The sequence below is a fragment of the Schistocerca serialis genome, chromosome 1 (assembly GCF_023864345.2).
Source record: "Schistocerca serialis cubense isolate TAMUIC-IGC-003099 chromosome 1, iqSchSeri2.2, whole genome shotgun sequence".
Taxonomy (NCBI): domain Eukaryota; kingdom Metazoa; phylum Arthropoda; class Insecta; order Orthoptera; family Acrididae; genus Schistocerca; species Schistocerca serialis.
The window spans coordinates 820,323,632-820,332,782 of NC_064638.1; positions in this window are offsets into that span (position 1 = coordinate 820,323,632).

Sequence of the window (9,151 nt, forward strand, 5' to 3'; positions counted from 1 at the left end):
CGAAACACTTACGCCTCCACTAGCACTGTGCTCTGTCATCATATCTGCTGCAGATTACAGCCTATCCAGCCCTCAGACCTCAGACGTCAGTGTTCTGTGACGAGGCATGGACTTCGAACATCTAGTCGCCTAGTCGTGGATTCATTGTTCTTCAACCACTTTTCACACATATTCACTACAGTAACACGCGAACAGCCGACCAACTTCGCTGTTTCCGAAATGGTGCGCAATAACAATGTTCTCTTTGTCAAAGTCGCTTATGTCAGCGGACTTCCTCATTTGTGGTCAGTATCATAGCTAGAATTGTTGAGTCTTGTACCGCAAGGAAGCAAGGGAGAGGATGTTGTTATGGGTGGCCAGTATGCTCTTTCTACAACACAAATGCACACGTGGATTAATACGGTTCTTTTTTCACATAACTGGAACAGAATCCATATTCTGTGGTACAAGCTCATCAGTAATAGTCCTCTTGCAGATAGTATCGGTAATCTTGCTATTACAAACTTTACTCTCAGTGCTAGTCCCGGTAAGGTCACTAATTTTGTCGCTATGTACTGTCGTAGCCTGTGATAACCGAAACCCGCTTTGCGAGTGGACTGTTAGACGCCAACTGGAAGAGTGAGTGAGTGAAGCCCTCCGGTCAGCGGCGGCTGCCTAAATATCGGGTGATCAAAAAGTCAGTATAAATTTGAAAACTGAATAAATCACGGAATAATGTAGATAGAGAGGTACAAATTGACACACATGGTTGGAATGACACAGGGTTTTATTAGAACCAAAAAAGTACGAAAGTTCAAAACATGTCCGACAGGTGGCGTTTCATCTGCAGAATAGCAATAATTAGCATTACAAAGTAAGACAAAGCAAAGATGATGTTCTTTACAGGAAACGCTCAATATGTCCACCATCATTCCTCAACAGTAGCTGTAGTTGAGGAATAATGTTGTTAACAGCACTGTAAAGCATGTCCGGAGTTGTGGTGAGGCATTGGCGTCGGATGTTGTCTTTCAGCATCCATAGAGATGTCGGTCGATCACGATACACCTGCGACTTCAGGTAGCCCCAAAGCCAATAATCGCACGGACTGAGGTCTGGGGACCTGGGAGGCCAAGCATGACGAAAGTGGCAGCTGAGCACACGATCATCACCAAACGACGCGCGCAAGAGATCTTTCACGCGTCTAGCAATATGGGGTGGAGCGCCATCCTGCATAAACATCGTACGTTCCAGCAGGTGTTTATCAGCCAGGCTGGGGATGATATGTTCTGTAACATATCAGCGTACCTCTCACCCGTCACGGTAGCAGTTACAAAACCAGAATCACGCATTTCCTCGAAGAAAAAAGGCCCGATAACGGTAGATGTGGTAAATCCAACGCATACCGTGACTTTCTCGTCGCACAATGGTGTTTCCACGGCAGTTCTAGGATTTTAGGTAGCCCAAATTCTGCAGTTGTGGGCGTTGACAGACCCTCGGAGCACGAAATGAGCTTCGTCGGTCCACAACACGTTACTCAACCAATCGTCATCTTCCGCCATCTTTTGAAACGCCCACACCGCAACTGCCCTCCGCTTCACTAAATCGCCAGGTAACAGTTCATGATGCCGATGGATTTTGTAAGGATAGCATCGGAGGGTACACGGAAGTGCCAACCAAACAGTAGTGTATGGAATTCCGGTGCGACGTGCGACTGCACGAGCGCTGGCTTCCCCGTCCATAGACGAACACGCTACACTCTCCATTTCTTCCTGAACGGTCTCAGCAGCATTACGCCTTGTGCTCGGTCGGCCACTACGGTGTCTATTGTCTAAACAACCCGTGGCTTCGAGCTTCGAAATCATTCTCGCCACAGCTGCATTTGTCAACGGACCTTTACCCGTTCGAATCCCCTTCCTATGGCGAAAGGATCGTAACGCTGAACTAGCACATTCCCCATTCTGATCATACAGCTTCACTAAAAGCGTCTTTTCAGGTAACGTCAACATGTTGCGACTGCTGGCGCTTCTGATTCTCTCTCTCTCATTACAGCTCCTTTTATACACGATTGTCATGCGCAGTCACTTACGTTTTGCTGTCCAGTGCCATCTGTCGGACATTTTGTGAACTTTGGTTTTTTTGTTCTAATAAAACCCCATGTCATTCCAAGCATGTGTGTCAATTTTTACCTCTCTATCTACATTATACCGTGGTTTATTAAGTTTTCAAATTTATACTGACTTTTTGATCACCCGGTACTTGCTGCTGAGCAGCTGTTGGTGGCGTGTTGCTTGTTGGTGTGTCTCTGGCATCCCTCGTGATAGGTGTGCTTGATCCAACGCCTACTACCGATCTTCGCAATTCATCTTTCCTGACTGGTGTGCTGCCGACAGCTTACACCAGCACAAGAATGATGCTCCATTGTCTTACCCCATCATGTGCCCACAACGTGACTAGACGCCACTCTCGCAGTGAACAGTGGTACTATGGTAAATGTAGTTTAAGAGTATACGAGTAATATGAAGAACAGCTGTTAGACAAGATGCCTATGTAGCCAACTAATTCGTGTTCTAAGGGAAATACCGAAAATTGAAGATATCAAATTAAAATATTGGAAGAGAAAAGAATGCTTAGAAAATTGGTAGAGAAGTGTATAAGTCACCATGGTAGACGACATGGTTCAAGCTCTTGGGCTATACAGAGAGTCTATACCCTACAGCTAGCTGAAGCCCCCTACTACTGTTCTACTTATGTGTGGTCCTATAGGTGTATCTCAGGCTCCACTTCCAAGTCTTTAGTATTGACCAAGGAACATCGCAGTACCACATAAAGTCATAAATGCTTTTGTGTTGAAAGTATCCTGTGGCTGCTGTTATTAAACTCTAGTCTAATATTAGTAGTTGTCTGAACCTAAATATCTGAACTATGCCGGATGTGGAAACAGATTTTCTATTTTCTTTTGTACAGGTAGCATTGTAAATACATGTGTTTACATGCCTGTGGACATATACCCACGGACTCCACACTTATGATGTCGTCACTGATCATTTGTATTACCGGACTCTTCCTCTTCAATCGCACTCTCTGTTTGACCCTGCTTCCCACTTCATTCACGCGATAATCCGGGAAGTTTGTGATGACACTTCCCATTACTTTTTATAACCAATCTGAGAATTTTGCTAGGCCATTAACTGCATAGGACTTGTCGTGGTTTCTGACGGCCTCATATAAATTGAATGTAAGGATAATATTTTAGAAAGCCACTGTGGCCAAGCGGTTCTAGGCGCTTCAGTCCGGATCTGCGCGAGTTTTACGGTCGCAGGTTCGATTCTTGCCTCGGACAGCTGGCTGGAGTGGCCGTGCGGTTCTAGGCGCTACAGTCTGGAACCGAGCGACCGCTACGGTCGCAGGTTCGAATCCTGCCTCGGGCATGGATGTGTGTGATGTCCTTAGGTTAGTTAGGTTTAATTAGTTCTAAGTTCTAGGCGACTGATGACCTCAGAAGTTGAGTCGCATAGTGCTCAGAGCCATTTGAACCATTTTTTTGCCTCGGACATGGATGTGTATGATGTCCTTAGGTTAGTTAGGTTTAAGTAGTTCTAAGTCCTAGGGGACTGATGACCTCAGATGTTAAGTTCCATAGTGCTCAGAGATATATGAACCATTTTTTCGATAATATTTCATCTACAGGTCTTGAATAAGGCGTTGTGGAAGACAACGTGATCTGAAGTTCCTACGTCTCCTATTTCGCAGACGCCTCTCTGACTGAGCTAGAGTCATTCAGGATGAAATGGATAAGGACGGCGTCCTGTCAAAAGAACCTCGAATGCGATTGAAATGGTGCGTTTCCTGAATGTTTGATAAGATAAAGCTCATCGGTCATTACCAATGTTGTCCCATCGACTCTACCAGAGTCAATTGGTAGCCTTAAGACTAGCTACCTTCTGGGCTATTTCCTGTATTTCCTTTCCTTAGCTAGCACCAAGCAGCTGTGTACCTAGTAGTGATTTCTATATTCTCCACTGGCACCAATGGAAGAATACAGAATAGTCTCATTAATCGAATCCGATAGAGGTACTCAAGGTACCCTCCGCCACACACCGTCAGGTGGCTTGCGGAGTGTGGATGTAGATGTAGATGTAGATCCACCATAGCGCAAAACCAATACACTTAAAACAGTACTTATATGCAGCTGATGTGGACATAGCTACTCTACAGAACTTAGTACAATAAGAATTGGAAACGTACGGTGCGACTACCAACATTGGTGGCGAAAGAGACACGATAATATTACGAGGTTGGTTTCCGTGCATCGCAGACTTCAATGCTTAACAGGAGAACAGTAACAGAATCTCGTGACACTTACCACTGCGAGTTTTTCAGAGATGGCATTGCCCTATGTTTTATAGGTGCTCACGGTAACCTAAACATGTCATGATTGTAACTGTTTTTCGAAAAGTTAACTAAAGACAAAATGTTGACAATTATTGTTATTCTAACACACGGTATTGATCAGACAGATTCTTGAATACCACCAGTCCCATCGATAGCTGTAGCATCTCTACAAGCAAGCTGGACAGATTTTAGTCAATAAATATTTTGTATCATACTTTCCTGACTGCGAGATATGACTGCTCAGCTTCAGGATCACTATCTATAGGAGGCGATCAAAAAATATCCGTTCGTAGATCGCACAATCCAGAATCGGTACGCCAATCAAACAACCACCTTTAGCATTGAAGCAACACCAGTTTGAAGATATTTGTTTAGTAAAACATCGTGTCCTGCTGCGTGAAGAAGTCCGTAACAGCCCGCTCCACAACCTCATGTGACTGGAACCGTCGCCCCTTCTTGGCGTCTTTAAGGGACCGAAGGGTGGTAACCGCACGGGGGGAGATCAGGACTGTAGGGCGGGTGCTCAAGGTCTTCCACTTGAGTTGACGTACAGCATTGGCGAAACGGGGACGTGAATTATGATGGAGCAGCAGCATCCATTGTCGCAGTGGTGTCACGGTGGTTTTCGTCAGTCATGCTGCCCCGTACACATTCCTCATTCTTCAGTAGATGCCTACTGCTGTTTGTCCTTCGGCAGCCAAGAAGAGAATAGCAGCATCTCGGTCCTGTTTGGACGCATTTGGTAATAACGTCTCTGCAGGTTACGTTTCCGCATTTACCGCATGCATGTAGGAAAGACACAAATGCTACGCTAATAGCTTGCCTACATGTCGGTGCTTTTGTACTCGCATCGGAGTCGTGCTACGTCGCATATACGCTGCATCAACGCCCTCAACCGGAAATGTTTTGATCGCTCCCTTATACCAGAACAATGGTTCCCTACCTCGGGGTAATTATCCCTAAAGGGTAAAATGAAATTTTCTAAGGGGTAAAAAAAGAGTTCCGTAGTCACTCGGTTTCGAAACTGAGCTATTTTCAAAAGATCGTACTACTATCACCACTTTTTCGTAAAACCGTAATACTGATTACATGAGTTACCAATAATTACATTTTTTATTTTAAATACTAGCGTTAACGGGAGAGACAATATGGTAGAAGTTACAGCTTGTGAAACGAATGTATGAACAACATATTCCTCGTTCCTCACATGGTCCTCTTACTGCAAATGTACTGCACTTTGTGTCATCCATCTGCGGCAGTAAAATTGATGCATATATACTTAAATAGCTCATGGACATGCCTCCTCCGAGTTGCATGGAGTTCTCACAATGGTCCAGAAACTATTTCATTACTCACTTTGCTACAATAAACGCTCTAATTTAGATCAAAACATAGCCGTAATTATGTAATGCTGCGCGGCAGTGGTCAGACTCAAAGCATTGGCTGCCGAAAGTCTTCCAATTTTTTTTACCATTTCAGCGGAAACGAGTCCAGGACTCTAGAGGTAGACAAGCAGTAGGTATAGTCTACGCCCTTGACTTGATTGATTTTAAAACGGGGTTGCAGGGTGTGAGTGAAGCAGATGTCACTTGGGAGAGGAGTGTTGCAGAGGAAGCACGTTTTGTGATAAGTATCTACCATCAATGTGCATAATTAGCTTTCTTTTCTGAGGAAGAGTTTCAGGTAACACTCACGATGCACTGAGATTTACTTCAACTTTCTATAAACATACATTAAACGTTAGAATTAAGCGGTACCCATTGTCTCATTGACTCATTATTTCAGGGTTTAATAAGACACCTACGAGAAGTAAAGTAAATGCCATTTATCTTGCAGCATTTAAGAAAAATAAAAGCTTTAAAAAGAAAACTCATTCTCACTCTAAAGTTTAGCTAGATGCTAATGTTGTTGATGGGGGGGGGGGGGGGAGTGGGGAGTGGTTACTAGCCAGTATCTGAGAAATAGTCTCAAAAGGTTAGGAACGAGTATACTAGATTCACCCAACAACTGAGTGTTCTATGTCTTTGTGTACGGCAATTTAATACCTTACTCCTGTATGACACACAGCTTAAAGAGTGGGTAACACACGCGTGGAGAACATGTTTAGAGCATAAGGCTAGATATGCAAAACGTGCGTTGAAGAGGATGAGTGTATTGTTAGAAAATGCAAACTAATAATGATATGACCCTATACTGGGCTCCAAATGGCGCTAAATTTAAGAAAATGGAAACCTACATTGCCCAACTCTGTCACAAAATTCATTAAACTGGAAATAAGATAAAGCAGGGAAAATTTACATTATTTCAGTTGGTCAAAAATCATCGATACGACAGCCACATAGTCGATCTGACTGAGCGTGGACACAACTTAGTAACTGGGCAAGTATGGAGGTATTAACTATTTAATTTTTTCACATGATGGAATCGGTGATACGTCTGTAAATGGGAGACTGGTAGTGATGTCGACGTGATGTGTCCATCTTCTGCCGAATCTCTCTTCCCGTCCTGTGATATTTTCTGCTTCTACCTTCACGAACTACCGCTTTGGGGGAGGGGGATGCTCAGAGCAGCTAAAAGTATCCCCTTTTGTGCTTCCTTCCTATTCCTTCACAGGTAAAACCACTAAGCTGCAGCTGACGTATCACCACAGCACTCGCTAGGATGACCACTCACCAGTTCTGCAATACCCAACGGCTATTGTCTGCAGTAATTAGATTGCCGAGGCTGTGTCCATGTACATTTGGAAGTTGCAAGAGGGACATATAGACAGATGATTAAAGATTCAAAGCATCGGACCACAAGAAAGGCTACACGACAGGGAATAAAAGTTTTAATAGCACAGACATTGGAATAAATGCAGGGACTAGAATCAGTCTGCAAATTGTAGAAAACAGGCTGAGCTGTCTCCAGAAAACAAAGTCAGAATACTCCATGCAAAACAGTATGCAAATCACTAAGCATGAAGCGTGAATACACTGACAGAATCTCCAGTGCGATCCTCCGATCACCTCACTATTAAAAGGTCTCAGAAGGCTCTTCGAATCATCTGCGAATCAGAGTCTCACAGCTTGAACTCCAAACGATCTCTGAACGACTTCCAGAATGATAGGACTACCTTATCATATTGTATTCACAATGATCTCATGAATGATCCTGCACAGCAGCTTTGTTCGTTTTCGTCTACTCTCTTTTTCCGGGCACTGAACTTCTCGTCGTGTCGTCTTTTTCACTGGTGGAGCTCAATTTGCAATATTTTTCAACAAACGATTGGCGCTGGGTAGGGACGCATGTCAGTATACTTTATACGATGCCACCCTTTCGACCTTTGCTTCAAGAAGTCCCTGGGTGGTATTTAGAATGGATCACAGGAACTCAGACAGCGTTTTCACTCAGTCTCTCATTTGTGGCGCTGACAGCTATTGATGGTTAGTTCCCTAGAAGAATACTCGCCGAATTATCTTGATTCACCTGAGCCGTCAAGAAGGCTGCAGATTAACAACAGCCCCGTTTGTCCATAATAGAAAGCCGTTTAAATCTCTGCTCAAATGTCTTAGGTCTTTGGAACTTGGTGGCGTCCGTCATCTATAAGTCAGACTTTCAATGGAACATCCTTTTTAGAGCGAATGACAGGGCTTGAAAACCTTAACTATACATCTTCTGTTCCTTTCATGAAAGTCTCATGATAACCTCGCGAGGCTTAATTGGAACTCATTAGTCCAGATCGCCGGGCTGTGAAGTATTAGAGTATTAGCAGTGTATACGCCAAAAAAGAAAAAAAAAGCGTATTGGGAGAAGCAGAGCGAAGACTGCCATTTCACTTTATTACACAATGTACACTACTGGCCATTAAAATTGCACACCAAGAAGAAATGCAGATGATAAACGGGTATACACTGGACAAATATATTATACTAGAACTGACATGTGATTACATTTTCACGCAATTAGGTGCATAGATCCTGAGAAATCAGTACCCAGAACAACCACCTCTGGCCGTAATAACGGCCTTGATACGCCTGCGCATTGAGTCAAACAGAGCTTGGATGAAGTGTACAGGTACATCTGCCCATGCAGCTTCAACACGATACCAAAGTTCATCAAGAGTAGTGACTGGCGTATTGTGACGAGCCAGTTGCTCGGCCACCATTGAGCAGACGTTTTCAATTGGTGTGAGATCTGGAGGATGTGCTGGCCAGGGCAGCAGTTGAACATTTTCTGTATCCAGAAAGGCTCATACAGGACCTGCAACATGCGGTCGTGCATTATCCTGCTGAAATGTAGGGTTTCGCAGGGATCGATGAAGGGTAGAGCCACGGGTCGTAACACATCTGAAATGTAACGTCCACTGTTCAAAGTGCCGTCAATGCGAACAAGAGGTGGCCGAGACGTGTAACCAATGGCACCCCATACAATCACGCCAGGTGATCCGCCAGTATGGCGATGACGAATACACGCTCCCAACGTGCGTTCACCGCGATGTCGCCAAACACGGATGCGACCATCATGATGCTGTAAGCAGAACCTGGATTCATCCGAAAAAACGACGTTTTGCTATTCGTGCACCCAGCTTCGTCGTTGAGTACACCATCGCAGGCGCTCCTGTCTGAGATGCAGCGTCAAGGGTGACTGCAGCCATGGTCTCCGAGCTGATAGTCCATGCTGCTGCAAACGTCGTCGAACTGTTCGTGCAGATGGTTGTTCTCTTGCAAACGACCCTATATGTTGACTCAGGGATAGAGACGTGGCTGCACGATCCGTTACAGCCATGCCCATAAGATTC